Here is a 14,779-nt window from a genome sequence, read left to right on the forward strand (position 1 = left end):
AAAGACCTTCATGCTTTTTTCCACTTTATTTTCAATACTTCATGATGGACCAATTTCATGACATAATTTAATGGATTAAATTTGAACAGCTCCAAATTGTGTAATTGATTGCATTCACTTTTCATCACAAATTACTAATTTGATTCACACCTGCTGATGTGACACCTGGAAGAAGTGAGTAGAGGTGGGTGGGTGGTTAGACATTATTGGTCTCCCACATATGCATGAATTAATCACATAAAATAAAATGTTATTTTAAAATCGCAAATGGGTCATGACCTATGATTAGACAGACCACATAGTTACCATCAGCTTTCCGTTGGACACCTGGAAATTATTGTAATCAAGGCTGATAAATTCTGAAATTAATTTCCATTAAATCTTCCTAAACATGAGATCATATATTTATAGAACATCCTAGATTTTTGATCAGCATTCCACATTCAGTACAACTGTGAGTTATGTTAAACACACATGCTATTATGGGCTGAATTCAAAAACCTTTGTATGTCGAAGTCCAAGCCCCCAGTACCAAAGAATGTGACTGTATTTGGAGATAGGGCCTTTAAAGAGGTTATTGTGTCAAAATGAGACCATCAGGGTGGGCCCTAATGGAGTCTGAGTGGCATCATTTTAAGAAAAGAACATTTGGATACAACAGCCCGGCCCCAGACATGTGCAGACATAGAGGAAAGACCATGTGAGGACACAGCAAGAAGGAAACCAATGCAGCCAAGAAAAGAAGCCTCAAGAGAAACCAGAGCTGCAACACTTTGACCACGAACCTCTAGCCTCCAGAGAGGTGAACAAATGAATGTCTGTTTTTAAGGCACCCAGACCGTGGGGTTTTGTTATGTCAGCTCTAGGAACTAATACACATGCATATTACACTCCATTTAACAAAAAATTACCACCCTAGGTCTGACCTACAAAGAGACTGTTGGAGGATACCATAGAACCTTTCTTCAAGGAAATTTAGTCTCTTAGAAAGACAGCATATAGATAAGACAGAATAATAGGCAGTCCAAGGCCAAATGGAGCCATAGAGGAAATAAGCATTACTCTAGGGAGTGGAGGCCAGGAAGGACCAGCAAGAGTCTCAGGATTTGAAAGAAAGGACCAGCAAGGGTCTCAGGATTTGAAAGAAAGGGGAGCTGTCAAGGTAGACTGTAGTACATGGCTTTTGCTTCAGAGCAGTCTCAGCCACTTACTAGGCATGTGACCTTCAGCAGTTATCTTCAACAGGAAATGATAATGCACACCTGGTGAGGTTGTGTTGTGATGCAGATCAGCATCATCAGGTGGCAATGCTATAGGAGAAACTCCCCAGCAAGTGTTGTGCTCTGGATTAAGTTCGGGAGAACCCTGCAAGCACCTCACTCAGAAACCAAAGATTCAGGATGAGAAAAAAAGTGAAAGACAAGAGATGTATTCAGTTAGAGACTTGAGATTAACCTAAAAATCCCAAGAAGAATTTTCTTCCCCGGCAGGAGGCACAAGCCTGTAATCCCAAGGGCTGGGGATCCTGAGACAGGAGAATCAAGAGTTCAAAGGGCTGGGGATGTGGCTCAGTGGTTGAGTGTCCCTGAGTTCAATCCCCAGTACCCCCCAAAAAAGTGTTCTCTATAAATAAAATTTGATTTCCAAAATGATAAAAACATCCATAAAATAATATTAAGTAGCATTTGCGGAGCATCTGCTGAGAGCCATAGCCAAGTAGGAATGACGCATGGCATTTTGGTTTGAAAGGTGACCCTGCTCAGGGATTAGGGTGGCTCCGGGTTTAGGGTGGATCCTGCTGGGAATAGGGCGGCTCCAGGATTAGGGCGGATCCTGCTGCCTCAGGCGCCCGCTCCTTCAGAGTTCCCGTTGAGTTCTCACGGGGTTCTGAGAGAATTGGTGCGCAGAGTGGAGTGGAGGCAGTGTGTTCACAGAAAGTGTGTGTAGAGTGCCGGTGAGAGTTGGGGAATAAAGAGTTGCTGTTTGAATCTACAAGGCTTTGTGGTGGCTCGGTTATTTTGTGCCCAGCCAGACTGTGGCATTTGGTGGTGTGCAAGCCTTGTTTTAAATACTTCACATGTATTAGCTTCTTATATACATGCCTTCATGGCATTTCCATTCTGAACATAGAGAGGGATGAAAAAAATGAAAATAGATACCCACCATTTCAGTCAAGCCCTCAAAGAAACCACTTCCAAAAACCAGGTGGGTGATTCAAATTATAACATATTTTGATTCTTAATAATAAGGAGGAGAAGAGAAACATTTTTCTTTTCCTTCTAACCCAAGGATGCTCCATTCACTTCAAAGTCTCTACCATGAATATGAACATGATTAAACCAGGATGACTGATGTCAGGTGTGGTTAAAGTAAAACAGTTTCTTCATTGTTAATGAACACTGGCTGAGCACCTATTATTGACAGGCACAAGAAGAAACAGAGATCTGAAAAATATTTAGTCTGTAGTCATGGAGACCCAAGGATGAGCATTCTGGAAAGAGTGGTTGAGCTGAGTCCTGGAGTAGACTGGGAGCAGTTAGGGAGTTTCTGCCTTCAGTCTGACCAAAGGAATCATAAAAGTGTGAAAGTAAGTATTCCTCAACTGCTTCATCAATGGCAGGGTTCAGTGAGCAGAAACTACAACCTCCTGACCATCCTTCTCTCTTTCTAGCATGACTCTAATCATACAAATGGCTCGTTGGCCCAGGCAATGTCCCCAGAAACTCATAAGAAAAAAAAAAATCCATGAATTCCCCCTTTTACATTATTATTTTATCATTATCTATTAAGAAATACATGAAGTAATTTTGAAACATCACATAGTACCACATTAATATGTAAAAATTTATGTTTTATGCATCAGTTAAAATTTAAATTCATTTAAAAATTTTTAAAACCTATTTATTGCATTATAACTTATTATCTATTAAGAAATATATATTGTTAAAAGATATGGTTAAGGGGCTGGGGATGTGGCTCAAGTGGTAGCGCGCTCGCCTGGCATGCGTGCGGCCCGGGTTCGATCCTCAGCACCACATACAAACAAAGATGTTGTGTCCACCGAAAAATAAATAAATAAATAAATAAATAGATATGGTTAATTCAGTATTATCTTAAAACAATGACCATTTTATGAAACATTGCAGTATCTACATTCTATATATATCTAAACAGTGGTTAAGTCATGTGCTGTACTCAGTCTGCAGACAACTTAGGAATCCAAAGATCTCTTTAATCATGGAGGGCCTGGAGCAGAGGCTGGAGTCCCACAGGCTGTGATCTCTTGGCCCAGCCTATTGTCTCAAGGGGTTTCCTTCCAGGATTTTCTTAACTGTGTGAAAATAGGGACCCCACACCCTGCAAAAGCAGAAAGATAGACCTGTTGGCCAGCAGGAAGCCCACACTGAAAACTGGGTTTCTGCAGATGGTTTACAACAGCATTTTTGAAAGCTGTCAGGTGCTCACCAGGTTTGGAATTGGGGACTGAGTCTCAACTACCTCTGAGCAACTCCTTGGCTTTCTACGAAGATGTGATGTCACCCCAGAGGAAACTCTGGTGGCATAAAATGTGGTGTAGTAAAAGGACGAGGCGAAAAGCAATATCAAACAGGTCATAAACGTCCAACTTTCACTGAGGGAGTCAGGAATTGTCCTTAGGAATATTTACCCTATAAAACTCTAGGCAGCAAAGTGGGTGAAAGCAGGTCGTTCTTAAGGCTTATTCCTCAAAAGTCAAACATGATTTCAGTTTGGGGTCATCCACCAAGCATGAAGGTTGTGGATAACAGTATTATTAATATTCCATAAATTCTTTATATAGTACTCAGTAGAAAATCATCATTTGTAATATTTATCTGGTGCTTGAATGAGTACATGCGATAATATGACAATTCAATTTTCTACTTTGACATTTCAAATATGACCAAGTCATGATAATCAATCAGTAATACATTTATCATCTACATGAAGCCAATTACACACCAATAATCAGTGAAATTTCGAACTTGTAACCTAGACCTGGGTGCAGTAGTGACAGTGAAAGCGGAGACATTTGCTATAATTATGCTGTTATTGCTTCTAACAAAATGTTTTATACCTGAAAGGGCAGGCAGTGCTTTTAAAACCTCAATTCCAGTCTAGCTCTTTATTACAAATTGCCTTTTGAATCACAAGCTTTTTAGAAGGGCAATAGGCGGTCCAGTCACAATAAGGTAGCATGAGGATGTGGCTTTGGAATCAAATTTGGACTGTGGTTCAAATCCCAGCTCTGTGTTTACTAGCTGAGAGACCTCGGGCAAGTGATTTAAATCCTCTAAGCCTCAGTTTCACCATCTATAAAGAGGATAGTAACAACCACGTTACAGGGTTGTATAAGAATTTACTACGATGCAGGGCACCCACAGGCTCAATAAATAGTCTTGATCATTAAAAGCAAAAGAGCCTAACCAAAACTTAATGAGTCCTAAAGGTCTAGATCATGTTTTTTAACAAAATAATTTTAAAACTTTCTATATAGGTGAACCAATGTGGAGGGAAGAAAAATATTTAAAACATCAGCACTCATTATAATCAAGTATCTTTTTAAATATTCTGATTACAAGACAACAATTATATGCACTATTTTAATAATATCATAAAACGGTTGCACTTTGTTTATTGCATTCTGAAATCCCATGCCAGAATTATAGGCATATAAACTGGAGCCATTAAGAATGTCTGTGGAAGGCACTTTCTGATGCATCATTTAGCCTGTTTCTTGTCTTTGGAAGAAAGAAATCCAAATGGCTGCTTGTTTCAAATGCTACCCAGAAATATAGTGTTCATTTGTGGTCATCTAAATAGCGTGTGCGTGTGCGTGTGTGTGTGTGTGTGTGTGTGTGAGAATTCAACTTTCTATGGCACCTCACAGGAATTTTCCTTCCCGGGTGAGACATTTGGGAATACTGTGGGACCAAAACAGATTTGGAGGCAGCCAATAAGCCCAGATGTATCACTATGGGAAACTTCCTGAAACTATTGCCCAGTCCCAAATAGCCCCTCATGGGGCAGGGTTATTGTCACAGATCCTTGAATTAATCATTCACTGTGTGCAGACTACTTACAGTGTATTACCATGTATAGGTGTGTTTCAGTTTCTATTACTGCATAACAAAACACCCTAAAACTTAGAAACTTAAAATTTACTCTCTCTTAACACTACTGGTTGACTGGTGCTCCCACTGTCCAGACAGCATCAACTGGAGGCTATGTTCCTCCGGGAATGGTTTGGGCTGGCACATCCAAGATGGCTCACTCTCATGGCTGCCTGTTGTTGGTTCTTAGCAGGGAGTTCAGTAGAGGCTATCAGCCAGAACACCTACAAGTGGAGTCCCCATGTAAAGGAATCTTCTCACTGTGCTGGCCTGCAAAGAGTAACAACCAAAACGGGAGTATTTTAAAGGGCTGGATGGAAGCAGCAAGGCTGCTCACAACTTCACCTCAGAAGTCACACAGCACTGTTCTATAGGTCAAACAACTCACAGGGCCAGCCTGGGATTCAAGGGGAGGGCAATTAGACTCCAGTACTTAATGGGATTATGCTATTATTAAGTGTCTTCTAATACGTAATTGATAAAACACAAATGTACTGAAAGGCATATTGAATTCTTCATAAATTTCAGTCATTTACTATTTTTCCAATCAAGTCATAAAAATATATAAGCAATCTAACAGTATGATTTAAAAGAGTTCAAGCTCTGCTGTCAGATAGGTCTCAGTGGAAGATTAGGTCCCCCGTCAAAAAAGCTGGTACAGAAGGGGATTCAGGACAACACAGAGCAGATACCAGAACTTCTGCAAGCATCATATGCAGCAAGAAGAACAAAGGCAGTATAAATAAAGGGGAGCCAGGAAATCAAACTGGGTAGAAACCCAAGGTCAAATCTCAGAAGCAATGAAGTTCATGGAAAGAATTCTGCTGTCTCCCTGAGGTTGTTCCTCTTTTCACCTGTTCCAAACAACCTATTCCTAGCTGGAGTGAAAAACAGCCCTATGTGGCTTCTGACCTTAGTCCAAGTTGTGGTAAACTAAGAGAGCAACACAAGCTTTTAAATGAAAATTTTTGCTAAATTCAAGTATTTTATTTGAAGGAAGGAAGGAAGGGAGCGCTCTGGCCCTGAACTAGGCAAGTGATAATCTCATGAAGAGTAAACTGGCCCTGCACACACTGTGTGAGGTTCCTCCCCTATAATCTTAAGCGAACAAGAGTTATGCGTATGAGAGGAACTGAGGAATCTATTAAGTGTTTAGAAACCCTATAAGTAAAAATATATGTAAAAGTTAAATGGTCAGGGCCTCCCTCCGATGACACAATTTTGGCACATCATGGGTGAAATGATTCCAATGAAGCTTTGCTGGTGTCCCCAACATAAAGCTTTCTAAAAAGGTAGTTAGAAGTATCTGCCTACCTCACTGCACACTGTAGAAGTTCATATTATATATTAAGACCTAGTACGTAAAGCATTTTCAGTGGTAGTTTTTCTCTCAGTCCTTGGTTTGTACTTAGAAATTTTCTGAACTGGCTGTATTCATCATTCTTATGTTTGGAACTATATATTAATAATGTTGAACCATGGATTTTATAGAAAATGCATTAGACACTGAAATTAAACTCACTCTAAGACTTTTACATCTTATTGCTACATTTGTTGTACTGTTGAGAGCAACTTTTATATACAAACCATTCTTAATTTATAAACTAGAAGGGCCATCATTTCACATTCCTGATGTTACATTTAATATTCTGTTAGTACCACCAAACATGAAACAGCTTGCTTCCCTTTGAGAGTTTCTCCTATACATTGATAGTCATGGAAGCCCTCTTGCCACTACTCTGGTATATGTTATATATGTATGCTATTATATATTTTTTTTATTTAAACCCAAGAGATTGTACTTGAATGATTAGCTGGCTCTACTGAATCCCATTGCTTTTAACCACCTCTTCTCCCAGAGGGATGATTTTTTTCTCATTGGCTAGACTGTATTTTCATGCAAAGAAAGACCACCCTTCTCTTATCCATGACACAGTCTTACCATCCTTTGATGGTACTCCTATGGCTATCCCACACTCTGAGGCAATCATTTGCTGCTTAAAACCATTATATCACAGAAAATTTGGTTTCTATCTCATAGAATTAAATTCTGCTGACTCCATCCTGCCAACTTCTTGCATTTAAATGTGCACTTAATTGGATGGGAGTTTAGCCAGGCAAAGGTGGCAGATCTGTGGTCATCAGGCCATGTGGAATTGACTGTCACTCATTAAAGTTAGCCTTAAGATAAAGATTTAAATCTATTTCATTTCCTTGCTCAGTATCACTCAGGTAAATAGGACTAAGATACGGGAATTAAAGGAGATTTCCAAGCCAAGAACATTGACAGCTGAAATATAATCAGTTTATAAGATTTATAATGCTATTGACTTTTCTTTTGCATCATAAATTTCACTGCTGACTCTCTGCCTGGGTTTTATTATAATATCATATCATATTAGGGAAATCAGCTTTGCTGGTGACGAATGAAAATCACTGATATGAAAAAAAATTCCCATTATCAGCTCATCACCTAATCATATTAGCATCTTTGTATCCTATTATCAACTTTTTATATAAAATAACATTTCCTAATGACAGGGATTTCACTAATGCTATATGAGTGGCGCTAATATCATTTGAGAGTTCTCATCATGCATATCCTTCTTGAAGGCAGAGTATATTTGTTTTCCACACAGACTTTGAAAATTGCTAATAGTTTGTAGCAATTCAGGCAAAAAAAAATGCTTTATGGAAAAACTATCCTGTTGATTAGGATTGAAGGCTCTTCCCAATTTGGTCCCAACCTTTAATTAATAATACATTGTCTCACAAACTTTGAAGATAATTAAAACAGGAAGGTTAAAAAAAAAACCTGCTGACCTACTGGATACAACATAGGATATTTTTTTTACTTATCACTCATATAATTTTCAAAGTCAAAGTGGGCTGAAGTTTAGCCAAGTTTCCTGTTGCTGAGACCTCGAATGTTCTATACCAGGTGTTTATCAATGACATCGAATAAGAGAACATTATTTCTTAGCAAATGCCCAACTTTCTTAAATGAGCAGAACCTGGTGAAGAAAGCAGACAGCATTTTTGAATTTGTTTTTGAGAATGTGATCGAGTCATTGGAGTTTGTGGCTCTATTTGCAAGATGCTGAAACAGCCAATCACCTCAGCAATTCAGTATGACAACCAGTCAATGCAGTGAGAAAATCAATTTTATCAGCTCACTGAACTGAACCGATGCCTTTGGACACATGCAAATCAAAGGCCCTCAGTGGCTTCCCATCACTACTATGGCAGCTGCTTTTCTCTTGCCACTGTGGGGAAAAAGTCTCTCCTGACCAGAATTTCCACAAAAGAGGAGCCTGGCTCTTTCATGTCTTTTTAAGTTCCCCTGGCATCTGGCACTGGACCAGGAGACACTTGATAGGCAGCACAGAACCCTTCTTTTGGTCAACTGCAGCCCAGGCCCTGGCAGCACATTCCAGGCTACCTTAATGAGTACCCTGCCTACCTTGGTCATTGCTTCTAGAATTCAGGACTCACTTTGGGCTTTGCTTTGAAAACACACTCTCACTGTTTCATAAACAAACAGAACAATTCTCTCCAAAATTTCTTCCAGGGAATTTAGTAGGTCCTCATAGAGGCTACTACCTCCAGAGTCAGCCATAGATTCCAGAATTTCTAGAGTGGTTACATAATGTGATTTTACTTCCCCTTTGACCTTCCCTACAATGTCACAGCAGAAATGTACATTCTGGAAATGGAGGGATCATGTCTTCATAACACATGCAATGACTTGCACACCACAGAGTTTAATAACTACTGACTGACTAGATTTGATTGATTAATTAACTTAAGGCAGTTGTTCTTACACTTTAGTTGGCTGTAGAAAAATCACCTGAAATATTTTTAAAATGTGGATTTTTTAAAAAAAATAACTTTATTTATTTTAAAATAAATCCTGGTGCTGAGGATTGAACCCAGTGCCTCACACATGCTAGGCAAGCACTGTACCACTGAGCCATAATCCCATCCCTAAAATATGGATTCTTGAACTCCACTCCTAGATTGAGAACAGGTATCTGAAATTTAACAAACAGCCCAGTTGATGTGCTTTAATTTAAAATATGTTGTCTTCCACCACTCTGACCCATCTCTTACTTTAAAAAAAAAAAAAATCTGTAAATGTTTGATACGAGCAAAATTTCGTAAGTTGATGCATTTGTGCTTTGAGTGTCTATTTTTGCCGTTGTAGTTTGTTTAAAAATAAGAGAATGGTCAAGCCTTTAAAACATTTCCAGCCAAGATTCCAGTGGAAATTGGTTGGGAAGGCAAACCTAGTGAAATGTGTGAAAATATTTTCACACAAAATGCCTGAAACTCTTTTTTTTATTATTTAATTTTTATTGTTGGTTGTTCAAAACATTACATAGTTCTTGATATATCATATTTCACACTTTGATTCAAGTGGGTTATGAACTCCCATTTTTACTCCGTATACAGATTGCAGAATCACATTGCCTGAAACTCTTAATAAACATCTCTCTACACCCGACTTTGTTTGAGTCCCCTCTGCCTTGGCATATTTCCCAGCATCCAGCTTCAAGAGAACACACACTCAAGTTTCATGTAGTTCCTATCTTTAGGGAGAGGTGTGAGGAGTCACCGAGAGGAGTAAATCACATTGTCAGGCAAGTCAACAGACCAAAGGGGAAAGTGAGAGAAAAGGGTTTCCTGGGAAGTGAGATAAAAGTCAGACAACACAGAGAAGGTGAGAAGGTTAAAAATGTCACATCTCTGCAGTTTTCTCAGCTCCTCTTCCCACAGGGCTTGCTCCCTGTCCCCAGCACCTATGCCAATGTGGATATTTATATCACAGTGCTTTCTACAGCGCCCCGTACTTTGCTGTCTCTAGGGGGCAGCAAGCACCTACAAGATGGTACCTCTGACTGACCATGTGGTAGTTAAGAGCCTGCTCTAAAAGCAGGCCCCAAATTAAAATCTGGATCTGTCACTTACTGGCTTTGTGGGCTGGGCAATTTATCCACTAAACCTCAGCTTCCTCATCTGCAAAATAGATACAGTAACTTCCCCAGAGGAATGGTTGTATGGATTATATGAGATAATCCTTGTAAACTGCTGAGCAAACTTGCAATGTCAGTGTTTGATAAGCATGAGCTCTTATAATTTATAATTCAATAAGGGAGCCTGGTACAACTTGTGGTAAATGGAAAGGAAATTAGAACCTCTGATACCTACCCTGCCCCAGTCAGCCTCTAGCTCTAGAAGGAACCCTGAGGAAGGCAGAAGGTAACGACAGCCTCTGTTCCTTCCTAAGTATTTGCTGAAAGCCTACAGTATGAAAAGTCCAATCTGGTGTAGTTGGACCAAAGCCCACGACAGGAGATTTCTGGGGCCTCTCCCCTGGGCCCAACATCTTGTCTTCTTATCTCCCGAGATTTCACCACTCTGTGGAAAGATGTAAAGAAAAGGGCAGGCAAGGGAAAGAAGAGGAGGACACAATTCCCCTAGCCCACACCCCTGGTAGGGCAACCCTGTCCGGGCATAGGGATTCATAATAGAACTTTCCTTACTTATGTTCAGGTTTGGATCAATCCCATAGATATCCAACCTTCAGGAATTACAAGGTGAGAGTTCCTCCAAGTATCTTGAGCCAGACTGGAAGCAGCTGGAGATGTCCTTTGACACCAGCCCCCAGGACTAACAGGGAAGGGAAGCCCTGCCTTTGAGCCCCGCTGTATCTCTGGGGCCTCCTTTGGCCCAGGACCCTCATCAAAGCCCCTTTTCCTCAGGTGGGAGGGAGCATGTACTCACAGGAGAGTTCTAAATTCTCTCAACCCAGCTCTTAACAGGGAACCCAGTCATTATAAGAAACTCAAAATATTAACTTTTACTTTAGAGAAAGTCTTTCCATGTGTACTTAAAAGCTAATTTGGTTTTGCCAGGCACCGTGGTGCATGCCTATAATCCCAGCAGCTCAGGAAGTGGAGGCAGGAAGATCTTGAGTTCAAAGCCAACCTCAGCAATTTAACGAGGTCCTAAGCAGCTCAGTGAAACTCTGTCTCTAATAAAACACAAAATAGGGCTGAGGATGTCGCTCAGTGGTTGAGTGCCCTTGAGTTCGATCCCTGGTACCCAAAGGAAAAAAAATTAATTTGGGGGCTGGGGATGTGGCTCAAGTGTTAGCGCGCTCGCCTGGCATGCGTGCGGCCCGGGTTCGATCCTCAGCACCACATACAAAAAAAAACAAAGATGTTGTATCCGCTGATAACTAAAAAATAAATATTAAAATTCTCTCTCTCTCTCTCTCTCTCTCTCTCTCCTCTCTAAAAAAAAAAAAAAAGATTAATTTGGTTTTGATGATCATAACATTCTTGGATACAAAACAAAAGATAATCTAACAAATTGTTGTACAGTGGTCACAGACTATCAAACAGTCAAGTCCAAAAAATCACAGAAAGCACAATCAGCCACAATAACTTGACTCCTGTCAAGCAATTTGCATTCACAATGTGTTTCCAAACTTATGGCCTCACTTTGCACAGTGAGGTGGGTATCATTAACCCAAAGTGTGTAAGTGAGAAGAAGGCCCTGGGAAAGGTTAAATGATTTGTCAAGATCACACAGCACACAGGGGCAGACCTGGAATGGAATCCAAGACCTTTGATTTCAAATCTTGTAATTCTCTCTAATACAGAGTCACCTCATATTCACATTAACTTGAATTCAGTTCAATTCCTGGTGGGAAGGGGTGCAAAACAAAGAGAAGAAAAGATGAGAAGGAACCATTTTTTCCCACTTTTTTTATTCGTGCATTGTGGTTGTACATATTGATGGGATTTGTTACACATACGGACAGGCACACCAGAAGGAACCATTTAATGTTGCAGGCAACACCTCAGACCCATGTTTTCAATGCACGTGTGCCATGGGGTGAGCAAGCCCTCTGAGGCATGAAAATACCATCCACCATGCGTTCGATGTACTTGCTCTCACACACTCTCCTGACAGCCTCTTACCTCTGCAAGTTCAATTTAAGACTTAAAGGCATGTGTTTGAGGACATGATCACAACATACAAATGAACACACTAGTTCATCTGGTGCTCAATCCAAGAAACATGCCAGATGTTGGAGGGAAAAACTTAGTATTAGGTATTGAACCCACAGTTGCTTTACCTTCCCCAAGGCTTGACTACCATGGAAACGGTGGCTCCTCCACCATCTAGTATGCAACAATAAGGAAGCAGTCCACAGACCCTGCTCATCCAATCCCATTAACAACCCTGAGAAAGAGAGAGGTAGGACAGATGTAGATGTCCCCCTCTTGGGGCAAGACAGGAGAATATTTTCAGACATCACATTGTCGGGAGTAGGACACTGTTTTTCTTTCTCTCTCTCTCTTTCCCCCCTCCATCCATCTAAGCTTCAGGAAAGAGCTTGTCAAGTCTCATTCAGATCAGGCTTCTCGGCGTGGGGTTTCCAGGGCTGGGCAGTGCCCAGGCTTGGTCCAGAACTCACAGAGCTGCCTGCCTCTAGGACACATGGCTTGGACTGTGCAGATGCCAGCTAAAAATATGCTGAACTGAGACTGGACGATCTTCCCCACAAAGCAAGTCACCAGTAAATCTCATAGGTTTTTGTACAACCCAAGGGAGCTAAGAAGTCCCAACACAGTAATGATGATAAATAAATTGTGTGTGTGTGTAGTGTGTGTGTGTGTGTGTGTGTGTGTGTGTGTTGCTGGGGAGAAAACCCAGGGTCTGATGCACTCTACCACTGAGCTACACCCCAGCCTTTAAAAAACAAATATACCACTGATTTTGAGAGATAGGTACTCACAATCACATTCCTGTTGGCATTTTTTTTATTTGTTCTTTTTAGATATACATGACAGTAGAGTGTATTTTGGCATTTTTTTGAAATGAAGAAATTTGACATTTCTGGCAGATCTCATTTTGTGATTGCAAATTTCTTCCCACTACATGACAGAGGGAAAAAAATTAAATGCTGAACATTCAAGAGCACTTTTTTTTTTTTGTATTAGGGATTGAACCCACAGTTGCTTTACCACTGAGCTACCTCCCAAGTCCTTTTTATACTTAAGACAGGGTCTCACTAAGTTGCTAAGCATCTTGCTAAGTTGACTGAGTACACTTTGAACTTGTGGTTCTTCTGCCTCAGCCTCCTGATGGCTGGAATTAAAGATATGCCCCATGGCAGCAGCCATAAAACACAGGTTTGAGGTGTAAGAACTACCCTTGTTTGGAATGAGATGCTTGGTTTGTAAGGCAGCCTGTGGCCAATTTATGGTTCTCCCTTTGTTTACAGACTACAGTTGTTTAAAGTGACTTTGGGGGACCCCATCCTTTTCTGACTTATGAGGTTGCTTGTCTCCAGTGCCTGTCACCAAACTAATGAGGCCAAAGCAGTTTCTGTGGCACCTTGGAGGCCTCCGACAGAAATGGTTCCTAAGGTACATGGTCATTAAATGGCTTCTTGGGCCTGGGACTTAGGACTTTTTATCAAGATATAAATTATAAAACTGTTTCTTTCCCCTTCAGTATTTCGTATTTATTCATTTATCATGAAGGTTGGGATTTTGAAGATTAAAGAAAAAAAATATAAATTTCAGCTGAGTTATGTAAAATGACTCCCTATCATGTAGAGCCTCTGAATAGAAGCTCACTTCCTATCATCCATCCAAACATGCCTTCCCTGCCACCTGCACAGGCCCTCTTCTGTTCCCCCTCTGCAGCACTCTGAATGCTGGCTTTTGCTTTCATAGCATTTTCAAGCCCAGCTATACATTTAAAGGCTTTTGCTATATTTAATTCAGTATTCAGAGCCCAAGGGGGCTTCCCATGGTACCCAGGTTTGCCATGTTCAGGGCAGTCTCAGTCAACACGCTTGAGTGCTTTTGAGGGGTCAGGCACTGTGAAGGCACAAAGGACACAAACATGAATTAGGCAAAATGCCCCTTCTCAACAACCTCATAGTCTGAAGAACAAACAAATTCCAGACCAATGCCAAGCACAGGTGTGAACAAAAGGGAATAGGAGCAAAGAGAACTGAGCCGTTGCCTGGCAGGAAAGCCAGAGGAGGGTGTGCCTGTGTGGCTATGTGACAAGTGTGACCAGCCACAGTCCATCCATGGTCAGCACATCAGTGAAACAAATTAACCTTGACATTTACAATCTGAACCTGTAGGTTGTTGGCCTAATCCTCAAGAAACCTGGATCAGAGTCCTCACCCTGCACCTATGTGGACTTGAGCAAGGTGCTTGCATGTTCTCAGACTTCACCTCCTCACCACATTATTTGGCCAGTTGGGTTAAGTAATCTCCAACATCTCATTTAGCTGAAAACTATGATTATTATACTTAGTGGCCATAGTTTTCCCCATCAATAAAAGTATTTCTACAATGTTTCTTAAAAAAGTTAAATATACCTCTTGCCAAAGTCAGCATATATAAATTTAGCTAAAGTAGCAGACCCAGAAGAAAAAAGCAGACACAAACCAAAAGACACACGAAAGGGGGGATTGCTGATGGTAAGTATGGGTACAATTAGCACAATCGTCACAGCACAGGGTCACAGCAAAATGAACCGTGTGTCTGCAACCTATGGGCAGACGGTCATTTCCACAGAATATCTATGGGTCACCTTCTTGACCA

This window comes from Marmota marmota, unplaced genomic scaffold, assembly GCF_001458135.2.
Source record: "Marmota marmota marmota unplaced genomic scaffold, marMar, whole genome shotgun sequence".
Taxonomy (NCBI): Eukaryota; Metazoa; Chordata; class Mammalia; order Rodentia; family Sciuridae; genus Marmota; species Marmota marmota.